General features: G+C 51.5%; 1 pseudogene; it reads right to left on the bottom strand.

The window, feature by feature from the left end:
- LOC119358318 overlaps positions 1–22,507 on the bottom strand; it is a 76,884-nt pseudogene that overhangs the window by 46,988 nt on the left and 7,389 nt on the right.

Below are 22,507 nucleotides of genomic sequence, written 5' to 3'. Positions count from 1 at the left end.
AAATCCTAATCTCGAAATACGCCAACCCAACATGTACCTTTGGAGACACCTGTAGAGCTCCTTTATAATCACCCAGTTATGTTGTGACATTTGGTAGCACACAAAGTGTTCCTCCGGCAAACGGGAGTTGCATAATCTCATAGTTATAGGAACATGTATAAGTCATGAAGAAAGCAATAGCAACATACTAAACGATCGGGTGCTAAGCTAATGGAATGGGTCATGTCAATCATATCATTCTCCTAATGATGTGATCCCATTAATCAAATGACAACACATGTCTATGGTTAGTGTCGGTGTACTAGAGTAGGGGTACCCTAGTATCCCGAACTTGTGCACGGGCAGTCGCAGCATCCCGCGGCAAGGCTTGCCGGGTGACCGCCAAGGTCCTCCGTGGTTCCTTTGGAGCCATTCAACAACAAAGTATCCAAACCAAGACACCACAAGACCCCGGCAAGAGGAGCTTGCTGGGAAGGCCAACCAAGGCAAGGCGCTTAAGGAGACAAGACCCCGGCAAGAGGAGCTTGCCGGGAAGGCCGCCCAAGGCATCTCAAGGAACTTGCTGCGGCACGCCTCGCCGTCCCGGCAAGGCCCGGTGAGCGACAAGCTCCCGGACGCGACAAGACAACGACCGCGGCAAGGCGCTTGCCGCGGCAAGCCACCACTCTGTGCCCGCGCTCCAGCACATCCACCAACGTGTCGCTCTGGGACCCTTCCAGGCGTGCGTGGCGGGAGGCTGTGCAGCCAGCGGTGCGCAGTGGCGAGCGGCACTGACAAGATTGCCATCATGGCGAGCGGTGGCGTCCCGGACGGTCCTTTTTGCACTATTTAGGCGACACAGACGGGCATTTAATGCCCTTGTCCCTTGCCGTCAGGGTTAGGTATGATACACTGTAGCAGGTAGCTGTACCTACCGCAGCACCTTTCCATTTTTACCCTTTGTCTCCGTTGCCACCTGTCGGTGACCCCTTGAGTATATAAAAGGAGGCCCATGTGCAACGTAGAGGGGGGTTGGGGGAAAAAAGAGAACACTCAGGCTCGGTCTCGTTAGCCGCTGGTGTGTACTATAGCACTCCGCGCTCCCGAGCAAGAACTCAATACAAACCACAAAGCAGGAGTAGGGTTTTACGCATCCGTGCGGCCCGAACCTGGGTAAACTGCTCGTGTGCTTTGCCTCGATCTGCTCTTCGTGCGACCTCCGCCCCCGCCGAACCGAAAGGGACTCGGTCCGCCGGTCCCATAGGTGTTCGTGGATTAGTCCCCCGACATCTTTGGCGCGCCAGGTAGGGGTCGTCGAGGTTGTGTGAACCAGATCCGGCGTTCACACGAGCTAGATCTTCATCATCTTCATCGACATGCCGCCGAAGAAGAAGGCTTCGGAGGCGGCTACTCCGTCCGCGCTGAACCCACCACCGCCAGAGCAAACGGCTGATGAGGCAGACGCCGGCGGAAGAACGGGCGTCAACGAGGGAGCTCACGGTGCTGCCAGGTCCAAGGACAAGGCTGCGCTACTCATCGGCGGCGTAGCCGACTCCCACAACGACCGGGCGCACTCCAAGACATCGGCGTCCGTACATGCACCGCGCCCATCTCAAGAGGCGCGGGACCGGCAGCGTCATGGTACTCACAGTACCATGCGTTTGCTGGACCAAGTTCGAGCTGGTGGATCCCGGAGTGCTCAAGACCAGCATGCACGCCAACATGCTGGCACGAGCGAGGCACGGTCGCCTGGACAGAATACTGCTCCTTCTAACATAATTAGAAGTCCGAGCATATCCCGCTCCTTGCACCGTTCGCCACCGCCACCCGCCAGTGCAGCAGAAGCTTTAGCGAGAGCTCAACTGCTCCTGGACTACCCTCCAATGGCAGACAAGATCGACGACTGGAGGGCCACCATTCAGAGTCTCATCGGCTTCGCCAACGGCGACACTCAACAGCAGCCGAGCACGTCGCAGCCGCGGCAAGCCAGCCAGGCACGAGCCGGTGGAGACAAGACCGGTGGGGGTGCAACCACTGTGCACTCTCCGCCCCGAAGGCCAAGATCGCTGACTCGCCGGATCCACCTCGACAGCGACTCCACCGCGTCATCAGATCCACGAGCTCGTCGCGATCAGTGCCAAGTTTTTCATGAACGACAGCAAGAAGACGCTCGTACACGCATCGAGCGCCGAAGAGAAGCGCGACGTCAATCGGACCAGCGCGTTGGGCCCTCTGTTGACATGCATGCGCCAGGGGAACCAGGCGGCTTGCCGTACGCGGTAGGTTGCCCTGCGTTTACTCGTGAGCTGCGGCAAGTCCAGTGGCCCAGCATGAAGAATTTCAAGCCAGATGTACCAGAGAAGTACGACGGCAAGTCGCATCCGTCGGAGTTCCTCAGCATCTACACCATCGCGGTGCATGCTGCCGGGGGACGGGACGACAAGATCCTTGCCAACTACTTCCCGCTGGTGCTCAAGCCCAACGTAAGGTCCTGGCTCATGCACTTGCCGGACAACTCCATATCCTCCTGGGCATACCTTTGCCATCAGTTTGTCGGCGCCTTTACAGGCGGCCACAAACCTCATGGCCAAGAGAGTGACCTTCATCTGCTCGCCCAGAAGGAAGGAGAGCCCCTGCGCAAGTACATTCAGAGATTCAGCCGTGTACAGCACAACATCCCAGATGTCCACCCTGCCGCGGTTATCAGCGCGTTCCATCAGAACGTGCGTAACCGCAGGATGCGGGAGGAGATGGCGATGTGCAAGATCAGAGACGTCAGCAAGCTATATGCCCTGGACGACAAGTGTGCACGTGCTGAGGAAGGGAGGAAACTCCCTGGAGAGAATGCAGGAGCAGGAGGATCTGACAGCGAGGATGCTGCCCCGGCAAAGAAAAACCGGCGGCGGAACAGGAAGAAGAAAGGCAAAGGTGTGCTAGTCGTTGAGCAGTCCGACAACGAAGGTGGCGCCAAGAAAGCCAAAGTTGGTAGCTCCGGCAAGAGATTGCCGCATGCACCAACTGCCAGGCTGTGGCGGTCACCGACAAGCAGGACGGCATCGACAAGCAGTACTGCAAGATCCACCGCACCAAGGGCCATGACCTCCAGAGCTGCAAGAAGGTCGAACAGCTTGTCCAGCAGCAAAAAGCCGAATACGAGCGACGCAACAAGGAGAGGGCCCAAGGTGGCGATGGAGAATCCGGCAAGAAGCGCGCCGGCCGGGGAGGACGCCGCGGCAACGCCAAGCAGCGGCAAGGAGACAGACCTCCCCGCGGCCGCGACAAGGATGAAGATGACGACGACGACGAAGACATGGATGACGCCGAGACCAGTGAGCAGGAGTTCCAGAAAGCCACAGAGGTCTTGTGCGTTGACGGCGGTGCATCTTTGCATACTTCGCACCGCCAACTCAAGCAGTGGGTGCGGGAAGTCAATGCGGCGGAACCACCTGTCGAGTCATGCAAGCTTCTGAAATGGTCCAGCACGCCTATCATCTTTGATATTGAGGACCACCCTGATCGCACAACTGCGGTCGGGTGCTTGCCGATGTTGGTTTCACCAACTATCCGCAACCTCAAGGTCACTAAGATGTTAGTTGACGGCGGGGCTGGCTTGAACCTGATCTCCTCCGCGGTACTCCAGAAACTCCGGATCCCTGACAGCGAGCTTGAAGAGACTGGCACATTCCAAGGAATCAACCCGGGAAGGAGCAAGCCGAAGAGGAAGGTCACGTTGCCTGTAACATTTGGCAGCGAGCTGAACTTTAGGACTGAGAGGGTCACTTTTCACGTTGCCGATATTCCATTGCCTTACAATGGGATACTTGGCCGTCCAGCACTTGCCAAGTTCATGGCAGCCTCTCACTACGCATACAACATGCTGAAGATGCCAGGCCCGATAAGCATCATCTCTGTCCCCGGCGACAAGAAGGATGCTCTTATCTGCGCCGACAAGATCTACCAGGAAGCGGCAGCCGCAACAGATCGCAAGACACTTGCCGTTGAAGCTCCTAGGGGGAATAAGAAGACCAAGTCCGGCAAGAGTTCTGATGCCCACTCCGGCAAGCGCACCTCTTCGGAGTGCTGCGCTGCCGTCGAGGACGCACCATCGAGCTCCACTGGCAAGTGTAAGAAGACAATCGCAGCTCCGCCAGAAACCAGGAAGGTGTCCGCCAAGGAGGACGGCACTGGTGGTACCTTCACCATCAGTGCCACTCTCGACCCTAAATAGGAAAGTGCGCTCATTGCTTTCCTGCGGGCGAATGTTGACGTGTTTGCGTGGCAACCGTCTGACATCCCTGGTGTTCCCAGGAAAGTAATTGAGCACCGTCTTGCCGTTTGTCCTCATGCGCGGCCCGTCAAGCAGAAGGTCAGGAAGCAAGCAGTGGAGTGCCAAGAATTCATCGCAAGAGAGATCAAGAAGTTGGAAGCAGCAGGCCTTGTCAGAGGGGTGCTCCATCCTACGTGGTTGGCCAATCCTGTAGTCGTGCGCAAGGCGAACGGGAAATGGAGACTTTGTATCGACTTTACCGATGTTAACAAAGCTTGTCCCAAAGACCCATTTCCTTTACCGCGCATTGACCAGATTGTTGACTCCACGGCCGGATGTGACTTGCTTTCATTTCTTGACGCATACTCAGGATACCATCAGATCTTCATGGCAGAAGAGGATGAGGAGAAGACCGCATTCATCACTCCATGTGGCACGTACTGTTTCATACGGATGCCTTTCAGATTAAAAAATGCTGGTTCAACATTTGCAAGAGTAGTCCATGTCGCTCTTGAGCCACAAATACACAGAAATGTGGAAGTCTACATGGATGACATAGTGGTCAAGAGCAAGGACAAGGCAACTCTGATCCAAGATTTAGAAGAGACCTTTGCAAATCTGTGCAAGATCAGCCTCAAGCTCAACCCCGAGAAGTGTGTGTTTGGAGTCCCCTCCGGCAAGCTTCTCGGGTTCTTCGTGTCTCAACGGGGAATCGAAGCCAATCCCGACAAGATCAAGGCCATTGAGCAGATTGAAGCACCAAAGCGCGTCAAGGATGTACAAAGACTTGCCGGTTGCATGGCTGCTCTCAGCAGGTTTATCTCTAGGTCTGCTGAGCGCGCCCTGCCATTTTTCAAATTATTGAAAAAGGCAGGTCCAATGAAATGGACTCCGGAAGCGGAGGCTGCGCTGCAAGACTTGAAGAGATACCTGTCCTCCGCTCCAACACTTGTCGCACCTAAGCCACAAGAGAAGTTGCTGCTGTATATAGCGGCAACCAATCAAGTGGTTAGTGCTGCGTTAGTGGCAGAGAGGGAGGCAGATGACGAGCCAGCAACCACGACAGGCGCATCCAGTGACAAGCAGGAGGCTTCCCCGGCAAACTCTGGTCCCGACAAAGATGGATCTGCGCAGATGCGCGAGGAGATACAAAAGAAAATGGTGCAGCGCCCAGTTTACTTTGTCAGTTCCCTTCTGCAGGGGGCTAGGTCAAGATACTCTGGCGTGCAGAAATTGCTTTTCGGCCTTCTCATGGCCTTGAGAAAGCTGCGCCATTACTTCCAAGCACATGAGATCACAGTTGTCACTCGCTTTCCGCGGAAGAGGATACTACAGAATCCAGAAGCGACAGGCAGGATTGTTGAGTGGGCACTGGAACTGTCAAGCTTTGGCCTCAAGTTTGAGAGTACTTCAACTATCCAAAGTAGAGCATTGGCAGAATTCATAGCAGAATGGACGCCAACACCAGATGAAGAAATTCCAGAAACGAGCATCCCCGTCGACGAAGCAAGCAAAGAGTGGCTGATGTACTTTGATGGTGCTTTTTCGCTGCAAGGCGCCGGTGCTGGCGTGCTGCTTATCGCACCCACCGAAGAGCACCTCAAGTACATAGTCCAGATGCACTTTCCCAAGGAGCAAGCAACAAACAATACTGCAGAGTATGAAGGCTTGCTTGCCGGTCTCAGGATCGCGGCAGACCTTGGGATCAAGAAGCTCATTGTCCGGGGTGACTCACAGCTTGTCGTCCGCCAAGTGAACAAGAGTTATCAGAGTCTGTTGAAGGAAGCTTACGTCGACGAAGTGAGAAAGCTAGAAGAGCACTTTGACGGCCTACAGATGGAGCATGTTCCAAGAGCTCAGAACACCATTGCCGATGGCCTGTCAAAGTGCGCTGCACTTAAGTTACCTGTGGAACCAGGGATCTTTGTGCTCAAGCTGACTCAACCATCCGTAACGCCATCAACTGGACAGAGCAAGAAGAGGAAGTTGATTTCTGGTGACTATTTTCCGGCAGAGCTTCCCGAAGCTGCCGCCAAGAAGGTCCCCAAGATCAACGCCAAGAGCGCTGAGGAGCAATCTGCTCCGGCAAGCCCTAGGGTTTGTTCCGTTGAAGCAGAAGCTCCCGGCAAGTTTTGCTCTGGCAAGCTTGCCAGGGAACATCAAGCTCCGGCAGAGCCGCAGGTTCCCGCCGTAGAAGCGGACGTTCCCGCAGCAGCAGATTTGCCTTTGGCAAAGAAGGTCCCCGAGATCAACGCCAAGAGCGCTGAGGAGCAATCTGCTCCGGCAAGCCCTAGGGTTTGTTCCGTTGAAGCAGAAGCTCCCGACAAGTTTTGCCCCGGCAAGCTTGCCGGGGAACGTCAAGCTCCAGCAGAGCCGCAGATTCTCGCCGTAGAAGCGGATGTTCCCGTTGCCGCAGATTTGCCTTTAGTCCTTGTTGTCGAGCCACAAGCTCCAGCATGGGCACAGCAGATTGTCCGTTTCCTTCAGACAGGAGAACTTCCCGAAGAGCAAGAAGAAGCGGAAAGAGTAGCCCGACAGTCAAGTATGTACCAGTTTGTCGACAAGACACTGTACAGAAGAAGACTCAACGGTGTGAAATTGAAGTGTATTCACCGGGAAGACGGACAAAAGCTGTTGGCAGAGATACATGGAGGCATATGTGGTCACCACATTGGCACAAGAGCACTTGTCGGCAAAGCATTCCGGCAAGGTTTCTTTTGGCCGACAGCCTTCCAGGATGCAACTGCACAAGTAACCAAGTGTGAAGCGTGCCAGTTCCATTCCAAGCAGATACACCAACCAGCTCAAGCTCTCCAGACGATCCCTTTATCCTGGCTATTTTCGGTCTGGGGGCTCGACATCCTCGGCCCCTTTCCCCGAGCAGTCAGGGGCTTTGAGTACTTGTACGTCGCAATCGACAAGTTCACAAAGTGGCCGGAAGTGGAACTAGTGAGGAAGGTGACAGCATAGTCAGCAGTCAAGTTCTTCAGGTCAATTGTTTGCCACTTCGGGATCCCTAACGGGATAATCACCGACAACGGTACGCAATTCACGAGCCGCACCTTCATGCAGTACGTCCAAGATCTTGGCGCCAAGGTCTGCTTCGCTTCTGTTGCTCACCCAAGAAGCAACGGTCAGGCGGAGAGGGCAAATGCTGAAGTGCTGCGCGGGCTCAAGACCAAGACTTTCGACAGGCTGCACAAGTGCAGAAAAAACTGGATCGAGGAGCTGCCGGTGGTTCTTTGGTTGATCAGAACGACGCCAAATCGAGCCACTGGCCAGACACCTTTCGCTCTAGTCTATAGAGCAGAGGCAGTTCTCCCCACGGAACTCGTATACGGGTCACCTCGAGTGCTCGCTTATGATGAGCTCGAGCAAGAGCAGCTGCGACAAGATGACGCACTGCTCCTTGAGGAAGACCGTCTTCAGGCTGCTGTGTGAGCTGCTCGCTACCAGCAAGCTTTGCGCCACTACCATAGCCGCAAAGTTAACGCCATAAGTCTCGAGAAAGGCGACCTTGTTCTTCGGCGTCTTCAGTCCGCCAAGAATTCCAACAAGTTGACGCCGAAGTGGGAAGGCCCTTACCAGGTGAAACGAGTCACTAGGCCTGGCGCTGTCCGCCTTGAGACCGAAGATGGCATTCCGGTGAGCAACTCCTGGAACATTGAGCATCTTCGTAAGTTTTACCCGTAAGGCGCGGTTGCCGGAACCTGTTCCGGCAACCACCTTTTGTACAAGTCTTGCCGCTGTTGCATGTAATCCTTTGTACAAAGCCGGGCGCAGACCCCGTGCATAAGTAAAGCTCATGTGCTCCGCACATTTTGTCAATTTCATCTCTCTATTTTTTGGCATATATGATCTGACACTTTGTGCAGCACATACTCCACGGTAAGCAATAACGAGCCATAAGGCTCCGTATTTTTATTTTCTCTTCTTTCTTTTTTCTGAAGGAAAGGAAGGTTCCCTCGCCCACAAGTTTGCCGGGGAGGAAAGGAGAAGATAATGGTATGAACCAGGCGTCGTTCAAGAAAATTTCGCCTTACCGGGAAGCAAACAACAGAAAAGCTAAGTTGCCAAAGTTTGAGCAATCAGATTTTTTAAATTTTAAGTTATCTCCCTTGAACGACCGCACTTTGTATGGAAAACCTGTGCGCGGAGGAACCAACTCGTAGCTAGTTGCGCCCTTACTTTGTTTCGAGTCCGCTCAACAACTTAAGTGAGTTGCAACTAGTTGCGACAAGGTTTCTTGTCGGTAGCGGCACCACCAGTAGGCTGCTGACGTCCCGCACTCAGCGCTCGCGGCTCAGGTGCCTGCACCGGCAAGTTCCCTAAAAGCGTAGGGCAAAAACATACAAAGGGAGGAATCAAGTAAAGGGAATAACATTGCAATCATTACCCAGAATAGAGTTATATTACAAAGATAGCTTGTCGCGGCTCTAACAGATTGTTTTCATAACATGACAAACAGCGACAAGAAAAGAAGAAATGGGCGGCCTAATCTACGTGATCGCCCTCGATCCTCTTGATCCCGCTCACCTTGTCCACAATGGGTGCGACAAGGGCCTTGAGCGCCTCCAGATCGGCATCCGGCGGCAGGGTCTTGAGGACGTTGGTGAGGTTGAGGCCCGGATTGCGGAAGGCCACCTTCACCAACACTTTCTGAAGAGCTCCCGCGCAGATCTTGCGCGACTCGTCGGCCAGCTGCTTTGGGATCCTCTCCCGGAGTCGCTGGAGGGCCGTCGCCACGCCCTTGAAGAACAATACGAGCTTGGCGCTGGGTTGGAGGTTCTCGTCGGAGGGATACCCGAGATCCTCCATCCCCAGCTGCGCCAACTCCCTGTCAATATCTGCGGCAGCGCTCACGAGGCTCTCCGTCCAGTGCTCCACATTTTCCCTGAAAGCATTCTGGGTGGCGGCAACACTCTCCAACAGCTCCTTGTCGGCCTTGATCTCTTCTTTCAAGGCCATCTCCTGCTCCTTGGCGCCGTCCAGCGTCTTGCTCAAAGTGGTCAGCTTCAACTCAAGATCCGCGTTGGAGCCTTTGGCGACGCTGAGCTCTTTGCCCTTCTCGGCAAGATCGGCCTCCAGCTGCACCACCTTCATCTCCAGCTCCTTCTTGGTGGCCTCGGCAACTGCGGCAGCATCCTCTGCTTGCTTAAGGGCTCCGCCGAGTTTTTCCTCGCGCACGGCGAGCTCCTCCTCGTGGGCGTCAAGATTGACCTTCCGCTGCGCCAGCTCGCCCTCCTCCGCGGATAGCTTCACAGCGGCAAGTCGCTGTTGCTCTTCGACTTCAGCCTTCTCGAGGAGGAAGGCCTTCTACGCTTCGGCGAGCTGCTCCCGCTCCTCCGCCAGGGACTGGAGGGCTTCCTGGTGGAAACCCCCGAGCTCTTCCGCGCGCTTCTCGATGTCTGCTCCCGCCTTCGCGACAAGCGCCTCGCGGGATTCCAGCTTGGCTTGCCGCGCGCGGTAGAGCGACAACAACTTCCGCAGCAGTCGCTCCTCCTCAGGCTCGTTGTTGCTGCTGCTCGGCGCGTCAACCAGAGTCAGCACAGCGGAGGCAAGCACCTCCCCGTCGAAGATCTCTCCCTCGACCGGCGCCCTGGAGCCCGATGCCCAGGGAAGGTTGATGAAGACGTCGTCGCCGGCCTTCAAGTAGACGCCTGGCTGGGGCTCTTCAGAGCCTAGCGCTACGGCAGCGGCGGACGGGTCGGCGGTCGGTGTAGCACCTGGCGCTCCTGCGGCCTCAGGGCCGTCAGTGTGATCGCCAGACCCCTCGCCAGTTGTCGCGGCGGTAGCCTTGGCGGCCTCTGCGCCAGCGGGATCGTCAGCACCGGCCGTTTCTTTGGCGGAAACCTCGGTCTCCATCGGCTCCGTAGCAGATGGGTCTGACAGCCGGGAAAGGGAGAAGAGTCAAGCAAAAACCCAAGAAGATCAAAAGAAGAAGAACCCAAGGAAAGTTTTGAAGCGAAAGGATTACCTGTGCCGGGTTCTGCAGTCGTGGTCTCCACCGTCGGGGGGCCGCTGGTGCTGTCCCTTGCCGGAGAACCCTCCCTTACCGGAAAGCCCTCCCTTGCCGGAGAGCTCTCCCTTGTCAGGGGATTCTCCCTTGGCTCTTGGTGGGGCTGCTCTGCTCCTACACAAACCAGCAGTAAGATATCAGCAAAGACAGAGTATCCATGCGCATCTCACAGCGGAAAGCAAACCATATACTTACGCTGGGGGCTGCTCTAGAGAAAAGTTGCCGGGTCCGGCAAGGTTGTCTCGGGCGCACCCCCTGCTGTCGCAGTAGGTTCGTCCTCGATGACAATCACCGGGACTTTGGCTCTCTTTGCTGCTCTCTGGGCCAGAGTCCTAAAAAGGAACAAGTTCAGAGTCAAGCAAATGAGATACAAGACAAACAGCAAGGATTGAAGAACTACAAGTACAACAAGGGAGTCTTACTCTTCTTCTTCTTCCTCGTCGGAGCTGAACGCGGAGAGGTCGAAGTCTGGCTCACGTCCGGCGCGAGGAGGCGGAGGAGTATCTTCCCTTGGCTGCTTGGCGGGAGCAGTGGCGGCGGTCTGAGACGACCCCGCTCCGGCTGTCGCTGCGGCGTGAGAAGCGGCAGGAGTAGAAGCGGTGGTCCGGGAGGGCCTCGCTCCAGTTGCTGTCGCAGCATGAGGCACTCCCGCAGTAACAGTGCTTGCCGCGGTGGAGCGTGTCACGCGGCGCGGCGACTGTTGCCTCGCCTGCCGCTCCGCTACGTCACCGACCTTGCGGAGACGCCTTCTTGGTGGGGATGGAGGCTCTGCTTGCGGCGAGCTGTCTGAAGATGAGGAGGAAGACGAGTTGATCTCCAGCGAGCCGCTCGTATCCTTGGCGGGCTCACTCGACTTGACGTTATGCCCGGCAAGCTCTTTCTCGCCGGCAGGCTCCCCTCGCTCGGCACGGCTTGCCGCCTCTGCTGCCTCTGCCTCCTCCATGGTGAATCCAAATTCGCCCGCGGCTACGGCTGCCGCCGCCTCTTCTAGCCTAGTGGCAATGAGTGCCATCTCCGCATCGGTGGTGTCGCGGGTGAGGCTATCTTTCTCGTCGCAGCGGATCGGCACTTCTACCAAGTCATCAAAGAATTGCTGCACGACGTCGTCTGCAGGCTCTTGCCAAGTTGGGACAATTCCATGCGAGTCGCACAACGGCATCATTGCACGGATGCGGTCGAGCGCGGAGTTGTTGCACAGTGGAACGACCCCCCCCCCGGCAACCTCAAAACTTCGGGGTGTTGAGGGTCGTACTTGAACAGCTCCTGGAGCATCGCGTTGAGCTCCAGAACTGTGAAGTTGAAGTTGAGGCCCGGCTGCAGCCTCATGATATCTGCCGCATTCTTGAACTCCCAAGTGGGTCTCCCCCGTTCCTGCAGGGGGGCGATGCGGCGGCGAAGAAAATCCACACCAACAGCGCCTACAGTGAGCCCGGCAAGCCTGAGGCGTAGGATTCGGGTGACAGCAATATTCAGCCTATCGTCTTCCGGGGCCACGTCACTCCAATCGCTGCCGCGTGCTACTGGGGTTTGGCGCCGGGTGGTGAATGGCTGCGGGTTCTCCTCGTCAATCCAGCACCAGTCTGCTCTCCACTCCTCCCACTTGCCGCGGAATTCTCCCTCCAGATAAGTTTCCGTCTTGCCGGCCCTTGAGATCCAGGCGATTCTGCTGGATAAAGGCTCTCCTCTCTCTACTCGGGGTATAAAGAAGTGGCAAAAGAGGGCTACATTGGGATGGACTCCGACAAAGTTTTCGCAGAGATGTGCGAAAACTGCCATGGTCAGAACGGCATTGGGGGTGAAGTTGAGGAGATGGAACCCGTAGGTGTTCATGATATCGCAGAAGAATTCAAAGAAAGGCGGGCAGAGCCCGCAGAAGAAGAACAAGGAAAAGAAAGGGTATCCGTTTGGGGCCTTCTTCCAAGCAGCGGCGGGAAGTACCTTCGTGCGCGGATGCGCTCGTGTCTCCATCGACCAGAAGAGGTAGTAGTTCTCCCTCAGCTCCCTCGCGGCAAGCTTGGGGGGGAAGACTGCCCACTCCTTTCGCAGCGCCGCAAGCCGCTGCGCCTCGGTCGACTTCACGGCCTTCCCCTTGTTGGCTTTTGGAGCCATGGCGGAAGTGGTGGAGGAGGTCGACGGCGTTGTTGGTGCTGGTGGCGATGGGGGCGGAGCGCTGCTCTCTTTCGGCTTTGGGAAGACGAGGGAGCGGCGGAGATTTTTGAGATTGGAGCAGCAACGGGTGAATGGACGAACTACCCCTGTTTCCCCTGCTTATAAAGAGGGAGGGGGCGGACGTTCCGCATTTCCGAATAAAGAAACCACCCACGATCTCTCCCACGACGCCGCATTCAACGCGTGCCGTTCGGGGAGGGTGCGGTGGATACGGAGAGAGATACGGTGTAACCTAGGCTGCGCGTGCCCGTGCCCTGTTTTGGGCCTGGCCCAACAGCGCTCGGCACCGTGTATGGCCCAGGCCCGGGGGCTCCTATCGGTGTACTAGAGTAGGGGTACCCTAGTATCCCGAACTTGTGCACGGGCAGTCGCAGCATCCCGCGACAAGGCTTGTCGGGTGACCGCCAAGGTCCTCCGTGGTTCCTTTGGAGCCATTCAAGAACAAAGTATCCAAACCAAGACACCACAGGACCCCGGCAAGAGGAGCTTGCCGGGAAGGCCATCCAAGGCAAGGCGCTTAAGGAGACAAGACCCCGGCAAGAGGAGCTTGCCGGGAAGGCCGCCCAAGGTATCTCAAGGAACTTGCCGCGGTGCGCCTCGCGTCCCGCAAGGCCCGGTGAGCGACAAGCTCCCGGACGCGACAAGACAACGACCGCGGCAAGGCGCTTGCCGCGGCAAGCCACCACTCTGTGCCCGCGCTCCAGCACATCCACCAACGTGTCGCTCTGGGACCCTTCCAGGCGTGCGTGGCGGGAGGCTGTGCAGCCAGTGGTGCGCAGTGGCGAGCGGCGCTAACAAGATTGCCATCGTGGCGAGCGGTGGCGTCCCTGACGGTCCTTTTTGCACTGTTTAGGTGACACAGACGGGCATTTAATGCCCTTGTCCCCTGCCGTCAGGGTTAGGTATGATACACTGTAGCAGGTAGCTGTACCTACCGCACCACCTTTCCATTTTTACCCTTTGTCTCCGTTGCCACCTGTCGGTGACCCCTTGAGCATATAAAAGGAGGCCCATGTGCAACGTAGAGGGGGGTTGGGGGAAAAAGAGAACACTCAGGCTCGGTCTCGTTAGCCGCTGGTGTGTACTGTAGCACTCCGCACTCCCGAGCAAGAACTCAATACAAACCACAAAGGAGGAGTAGGGTTTTACGCATCCGTGCGGCCCGAACCTGGGTAAACTGCTCGTGTGCTTCGCCTCGATCTGCTCTTTGTGCGACCTCCGCCCCCGCCGAACCGAAAGGGACTCGGTCCGCCGGTCCCATAGGTGTTCGTGGATTAGTCCCCCGACAGTTAGGAAACATAACCATCTTCGATTAACGAGCTAGTCAAGTAGAGGCATACTAGTGACGTTTGGTTTGTCTATGTAATCACACAAGTATTATGTTTCCGGATAATACAATTCTAGCATGAATAATAAACATTTATCATGATATAAGGAAATAAAATGATAACATTATTATTGCCTCTAGGGCATATTTCCTTCAGTCTCCCACTTGCACTAGAGTCAATAATCTAGATTACACAGTAATGATTCTAACACCCATGGAGCTTTGGTGCTGATCATGTTTTGCTCGTGGAAGAGGCTTAGTCAACGGGTCTGCTATATTCAGATCCGTATGTATCTTGCAAATCTCTATGTCTCCCACCTAGACTAGATCCCGGATGGAATTGGAGCGTCTCTTGATGTGCTTGGTTCTCTTGTGAAATCTGGATTCCTTTGCCAAGGCAATTGCACCAGTATTGTCACAAAAGATTTTCATTGGACCCGATGCACTAGGTATGACACCTAGATCGGATATGAACTCCTTCATCCAGACTCCTTTGTTTGCTGCTTCCGAAGTAGCTATGTACTCCACTTCACATGTAGATCCCGCCACAACGCTTTGTTTAGAACTGCACCAACTGATAGCTCCACCGTTTAATGTAAACACGTATCCGGTTTGCGATTTAGAATCGTCCAGATCAGTGTCAAAGCTTGCATCAACGTAACCATTTACGATGAGCTCTTTGTCACCTCCATATATGAGAAACATATCCTTAGTCCTTTTCAGGTATTTCAGGATGTTCTTGACCGCTGTCCAGTGATCCACTCCTGGATTACTTTGGAACCTCCCTGCTAGACTTATAACAAGACACACATCAGGTCTGGTACACAGCATTGCATACATGATAGAGCCTATGGCTGAAGCATAGGGAACATCTTTCATTTTCTCTCTATCTTCTGCATTGGTCGGGGATTGAGTCTTACTCAATTTCACACCTTGTAACACAGGAAAGAATCCTTTCTTTGCTTGATCCATTTTGAACTTCTTCAAAACTTTGTCAAGGTATGTGCTTTGTGAAAGTCCAATTAAGCATCTTGATCTATCTCTATAGATCTTAATGCCTAATATGTAAGCAGCTTCACAGAGGTCTTTCATTGAAAAACTCTGATTCTAGTATCCTTTTATGCTATCTAGAAATTCTATATCATTTCCGATTAGTAATATGTCATCTACATATAATATCAGAAATGCTACAGAGCTCCCACTCACTTTCTTGTAAATACAGGCTTCTCCAAAAGTCTGTACAAAACCAAATGCTTTGATCACACTATCAAAGCGTTTATTCCAACTCCGAGAGGCTTGCACCAGTCCATAAATGGATCGCTGAAGCTTGCACACTTTGTTAGCTCCCTTTGGATCGACAAAACCTTCCGGCTGCATCATATACAACTCTTCTTGCAAAAATCCATTCAGGAATGCAGTTTTGACATCCATTTGCCAAATTTCATAATCATAAAATGCAGCAATTCCTAACATGATTCGGACAGACTTAAGCATCGCTATGGGTGAGAAGGTCCCATCGTAGTCAATCCCTTGAACTTGCCGAAAACCTTTTGCGACAAGTTGAGCTTTGTAGACAGTAATATTACCGTCAGCGTCAGTCTTCTTCTTGAAGATCCATTTATTCTCAATTGTTTGCCGATCATTTGGCAAGTCAACCAAAGTCCATACTTTGTTCTCATACATGGATCCCATCTCAGATTTTATGGCTTCAAGCCATTTTGCGGAATCTGGGCTCACCATCGCTTCTTTATAGTTCGTAGGTTCATCATGATCTAGTAGCATGACTTCCAGAACAGGATTACTGTACCACTCTGGCGCGGATCTTACTCTGGTTGATCTACGAGGTTCAGTAGTATCTTGTTCTGAAGTTTCATGATCATTATCATTAGCTTCCTCACTAATTGGTGTAGGTGTCACAGAAACTGGTTTCTGTGATGTACTACTTTCCAATAAGGGAGCAGGTACAGTTACCTCGTCAAGTTCTACTTTCCTCCCACTCACTTCTTTCGAGAGAAACTCCTTCTCTAGAAAGTTTCTGAATTTAGCAACAAAAGTCTTGCCTTCGGATCTGTGATAAAGGTGTATCCAATAGTTTCCTTTGGATATCCTATGAAGACACATTTCTCCGATTTGGGTTCGAGCTTATCAGGTTGAAGTTTTTTCACATAAGCATCGCAGCCCCAAACTTTCAGAAACAACAATTTTGGTTTCTTGACAAAGTTCATATGGCGTCGTCTCAACGGATTTTGATGGTGCCCTATTTAACGTGAATGCGTCCGTCTCTAGAGCATATCCCCAAAACGATAGCGGTAAATCAGTAAGAGACATCATAGATCGCACCATATCTAGTAAAGTACGATTACGACGTTCGGACACACCATTACGCTGTGGTGTTCCGGGTGGCGTGAGTTGCGAAACTATTCCACATTGTTTTAAATGTACACCAAACTCGTAACTCAAATATTCTCCTCCACGATCAGATCGTAGGAATTTTATTTTCTTGTTACGATGATTTTCAACTTCGCTCTGAAATTCTTTGAACTTTTCAAATGTTTCAGACTTATGTTTTATTAAGTAGATATACCCATATCTGCTTAAGTCATCTGTGAAGGTGAGGAAATAACGATATCCGCCACGAGCCTGAACATTCATCGGACCACATACATCTGTATGTATGATGTCCAATAAATCTGTTGCTCTCTCCATAGTACCGGAGAACGGTGTTTTTGTCATCTTACCCATAAGGCACGGTTCGCAAGTACCAAGTGATTCATAATCAAGTGGTTCCAAAAGCCCATCAGTATGGAGTTTCTTCATGCGCTTTATACCGATATGACCCAAACGGCGGTGCCACAAATAAGTTGCACTATCATTATCAACTCTGCATCTTTTGGTTTCAACACTATGAATATGTGTGTCACTACTATCGAGATTTAATAAGAATAGACCACTCTTTAAGGGTGCATGACCATAAAAGATATTACTCATGTAAATAGAACAACCATTATTCTCTGATTTAAATGAATAACCTTCTCGCATCAAACAAGATCCAGATATAATGTTCATGCTTAACGCTGGCACCAAATAACAATTATTTAGGTCTAATACTAATCCCGAAGGTAGATGTAGAGGTAGCGTGCCGACTGCGATCACATCGACTTTGGAACCATTTCCCACGCGCATCGTCACCTCGTCCTTAGCCAATCTTCGCTTAATCCGTAGTCCCTGTTTCGAGTTGCAAATATTAGCAACAGAACCAGTATCAAATACCCAGGTGCTACTGCGAGTATTAGTAAGGTACACATCAATAACATGTATATCACATATACCTTTGTTCACCTTGCCATCCTTCTTATCTGCCAAATACTTGGGCAGTTCCGCTTCCAGTGACCAGTCTGCTTGCAGTAGAAGCACTTAGTTTCAGGCTTAGGTCCAGGTTTGGGTTTCTTCTCTTGAGTAGCAACTTGCTTGCTGTTCTTTTTGAAGTTCCCCTTCTTCTTCCCTTTGCCCTTTTTCTTGAAACTATTGGTCCTGTTGACCATCAACACTTGATGCTCCTTCTTGATTTCTACCTCCGCAGCTTTCAGCATTGCGAAGAGCTCGGGAATAGTCTTATTCATCCCTTGCATATTATAGTTCATCACGAAGCTCTTGTAGCTTGGTGGCAGTGATTGGAGAATTTTGTCAATGACGCAATCATCTGGAAGATTAACTCCCAATTGAATCAAGTGATTATTATACCCAGACATTTTGAGTATATGCTCACTGACAGAACTGTTCTCCTCCATCTTGCAGCTATAGAACTTATTGGAGACTTCATATCTCTCAATCCGGGCATTTGCTTGAAATATTAACTTCAACTCCTGGAACATCTCATATGCTCCATGACGTTCAGAACGTCGTTGAAGTCCCGATTCTAAGCCATAAAGCATGGCACACTGAACTATTGAGTAGTCATCAGCTTTGCTTTGCCAGACGTTCATAACATCTGGTGTTGCTCCAGCAGCAGGCCTGGCACCTAGCGGTGCTTCCAGGACGTAATTCTTCTGTGCAGCAATGAGGATAATCCTCAAGTTACGGACCCAGTCTGTGTAATTGCTACCATCATCTTTCAACTTTGCTTTCTCAAGGAACGCATTAAAATTCAACGGAACAACAGCACGGGCCATCTATCTACAATCAAACATAAACAAGCAAGATACTATCAGGTACTAAGTTTCATGATAAATTTAGGTTCAATTAATCATATTACTTAAAGAACTCCCACTTAGATAGACATCCCTCTAATCCTCTAAGTGATTATGTGATCCAAATCAACTAAACCATGTCCGATCATCACGTGAGATGGAGTAGTTTCATTGGTGAACATCACTATGTTGATCATATCTACTATATGATTCACACTCGACCTTTCGGTCTCCGTGTTCCGAGGACATATCTGTATATGCTTGGCTCGTCAAGTATAACCTGAGTATTCCGCGTGTGCAACTGTTTTGCACCCGTTGTATTTGAACGTAGAGCCTATCACACCCGATCATCACGTGGTGTCTCAGCACGAAGAACTTTCGCAATGGTGCATACTCAGGGAGAACACTTCTTGATAATTACTGAGAGATCATCTTATAATGCTACCATCAATCAAAGCAAGATAAGATGCATAAAAGATAAACATCACATGCAATCAATATAAGTGATATGATATGGCCATCATCATCTTGTGCTTGTGATCTCCATCTTCGAAGCACCGTCGTGATCACCATCGTCACCGGCACGACACCTTGATCTCCATCGTAGCATCGTTGTCGTCTCGCCAATTTTATGCTTCCACGACTATCGCTACCGCTTAGTGATAAAGTAAAGCATTACAGCGTGATTGCATTGCATACAATAAAGCGACAACCATATGGCTCCTGCCAGTTGCCGATAACTCGGTTACAAAACATGATCATCTCATACAATAAAATTTAGCATCATGTCTTGACCATATCACATCACAACATGCCCTGCAAAAACAAGTTAGGCGTCCTCTACTTTGTTGTTGCAAGTTTTACGTGGCTGCTACGGGCTTAAGCAAGAACCAATCTTACCTACGCATCAAAACCACAATGATAATTTGTCAAGTCGGTGCTGTTTTAACCTTCGCAAGGACCGGGCGTAGCCACACTCGGTTCAACTAAAGTTGGAGAAACTGCCACCCGCTAGCCACCTTTGAGCAAAGCACGTCGGGAGAACCGGTCTCGCGTAAGCGTACGCGTAATGTCGGTCCGGGCCGCTTCGTCCAACAATACCGCCGAACCAAAGTATGACATGCTGGTAAGCAGTATGACTTATATCGCCCACAACTCACTTGTGTTCTACTCATGCATATAACATCAACACATAAAACCTAGGCTCGGATGCCACTGTTGGGCAATGTAGTAATTTCAAAAAAATTCCTACGCACACGCAAGATCATGGTGATGCATAGCAACGAGAGGGGAGAGTGTGATTTATGTACCCTTGTAGATCGACAGCGGAAGCGTTAGCACAACGCGGTTGATGTAGTCGTACGTCTTCACGGCCCAACTGATCAAGCACCGAAACTACGGCACCTCCGAGTTCTAGCACACGTTCAGCTCGATGACAATCCCCGGACTTCGATCTAGCAAAGTGTCGGGGAAGAGTTCCGTCAGCACGACGGCGTGGTGACGATCTTGATGTACTACCGTCGCAGGGCTTCGCCTAAGCACCGCTACAATATTATCGAGGATTATGGTGGAAGGGGGCACCGCACACGGCTAAGAATATGATCACGTGGATCAACTTGTGTGTCTAGGGGTGCCCCCTGCCCCGTATATAAAGGAGCAGGGGGAGGTGCGGCCGTCCAGGAGGAGGGCGCGCCAGGAGGAGTCCTACTCCCACCGGGAGTAGGATTCCCCCCCTTTCCTAGTTGGAATAGGATTCGGGAGGGGGAAAGAGGAGAGAGAGAAGGAAGGGGGGCGCCGCCCCCCTCTCCTTGTCCTATTCGGACTAGGGGGGAGGGGCACGCGGCCCAGCCCTGGCCACCTCTCCTCTCTTCCACTAAAGCCCACTAAGGCCCATATACCTCCCGGGGGGTTCCGGTAACCTCCCGGTACTCCGGTAAAATCCCGATTTCACTCGGAACACTTCCGATATCCAAATATAGGCTTCCAATATATCAATCTTTATGTCTCGACCATTTCGAGACTCCTCGTCATGTCCGTGATCACATCCGGGACTCCGAACAAACTTCGGTACATCAAAATGCATAAACTCATAATATAACTGTCATCAAAACCTTAAGCGTGCGGACCCTACGGGTTCGAGAACAATGTAGACATGACCGAGACACGTCTCCGATCAATAACCAATAGCGGAACCTGGATGCTCATATTGGCTCCCACATATTCTACAAAGATCTTTATCGGTCAGACCGCATAACAACATACGTTGTTCCCTTTGTCATCGGTATGTTACTTGCCCGAGATTCGATCGTCGGTATCTCAATACCTAGTTCAATCTCGTTACCGGCAAGTCTCTTTACTCGTTTCATAATACATCATCTTGCAACTAACTCATTAGTTGTAATGCTTGCAAGGCTTATGCGATGTGCATTACCGAGAGGGCCCAGAGATACCTCTCCAACAATCGGAGTGACAAATCCTAATCTCGAAATACGCCAACCCAACATGTACCTTTGGAGACACCTGTAGAGCTCCTTTATAATCACCCAGTTACGTTGTGACGTTTGGTAGCACACAAAGTGTTCCTCCGGCAAACGGGAGTTGCATAATCTCATAGTTATAGGAACATGTATAAGTCATGAAGAAAGCAATAGCAACATACTAAACGATCGGGTGCTAAGCTAATGGAATGGGTCATGTCAATCATATCATTCTCCTAATGATGTGATCCCATTAATCAAATGACAACACATGTCTATGGTTAGGAAACATAACCATCTTCGATTAACGAGCTAGTCAAGTAGAGGCATACTAGTGACGTTTGGTTTGTCTATGTATTCACAAAAGTATTATGTTTCCGTATAATACAATTCTAGCATGAATAATAAACATTTATCATGATATAAGGAAATAAATGATAACATTATTATTGCCTCTAGGGCATATTTCCTTCATAATTAATTAATATATATACCTGGCCGGACTCCGTTCGGTCACCGGAGCCGTCATCACGGTGTCCTTCCCCCTCCATTCGGTCACCGGAGCCGTCATCACGGTGTCCTTCCTCCTTCATTGTTTGATCATCGTCGTCGTAGCCTGCTTCTTCATCCTGTCTTTCCAGACCATCGGTGCATGTGTCATTGAGAAACAACAAGACGGCATCACTTCCGTGTGCGATTATCTCCCCCAACACCGCTTCTTGTGCTTCGTCTCGGGGGTGCGGATCCATAGTTGCTGCAAATATTTACAACATGGTAATTATTATTCAAACATGACAGATGGATATATTAGTGGCAAACGTTGAACTAGCTAGCTAAGAACAATAAGGAATCATATTAGTGGCCTGGCCTCGACGCTTCTCTAGGGTTTGGGGTGGCCTCGACGACAACGCTCTTTTAACTTGGTAAATTTGGGTGGCCTCAAGAGAGTTTGTCGATCGGGTAGGGGCGCGGCTGGAGGGGATAGGAGACCGACATTGTTTTTTCTAGGGTTTGGGTGTCCTCGAGAGTTTTGGTCGAGCGAGAGGGCCGGGGGGTGCTCCCGTGGTATAAGTTGTCACGGTCGAGAGGGGGTATATATATCGACCGCCCCTCATGTCGAAGTTATCCGGGAGGGGTTATATCGACAACGACGACGTACATACATGGGAAAATAATGTTATCGGGGAGGTGGTATATCGACCCCCCCCCCTCGTGTTGAAATTATCGGGACATAAATTATACATACATGGAAAAAATAAGAAAAGGGAGAAGAGGATAAATAAGAAGAAGAAAAAAGAGGAGAAGTTTTTTCTTCTTCTCTTCTATTCCTTTCTTCTTCTCCTCTTTTTTTCTCCTTTTTTCCTCTTCTTATTTATTTCTCCTTTTTCTTTTCCTTCTTCCTAAACTAAACATATATAAACTAAAATAATCCTAACTTTTGCATACGAACACATATATATAAACTAAAAATTCTATGAACAAAATTACAACAGAAAAAATCATAATTTTTTTATAAAAAATGACATATCCTTTTGCATATGAACATACAAACATTTGCATATTCTACAATAATATCACCCCAAAAAATCTAAGAACAGGAAAAAACCCTAACTTTTGCATATATATGAACATACATACATCATCATCATCATCATCTACTACAAAATGACATCTTCATCGTCGGTGTCGGGGCGGGCGCCGGCGTTGGGGCGCGAGGGAGAAGGGGGAGAGGAGGGGGAACGGTGCGGTGAGGCGCTCACAGTGCACGCAAGCGGCGGCGAGGTCGGGGTAGGGTGCGGCGTGCACGACGGCGAGGCGCGGCGAGGTGGAGGCAGGGCTCGGTGACGGCGAGGTCGGGGCAGGGCGCGTCGATGTCGGGGCAGGGTGCGGTGAGGCCGGGGCAAGGGCGGTGGTGGACGGGGGCGCGCGGCAGCCTAGCGGCGTCGATGTCGTCGGCGTCGTCAGGGCGGAACTGCGAGATGAGAAGTGAAAATTTTCACAAGTCCTACTTATATACTCAGAGCATTGGTTCTGGTTCATAGCACAAACCGGGACCAATGAACCCTTTAGTCCCGGTTGGTG

The sequence above is a fragment of the Triticum dicoccoides genome, chromosome 2A (assembly GCF_002162155.2).
Source record: "Triticum dicoccoides isolate Atlit2015 ecotype Zavitan chromosome 2A, WEW_v2.0, whole genome shotgun sequence".
Lineage (NCBI taxonomy): Eukaryota > Viridiplantae > Streptophyta > Magnoliopsida > Poales > Poaceae > Triticum > Triticum dicoccoides.
The sequence above is the reverse complement of the archived record's forward strand: the minus strand, read 5'-3'. Positions and strand labels throughout refer to the sequence as shown.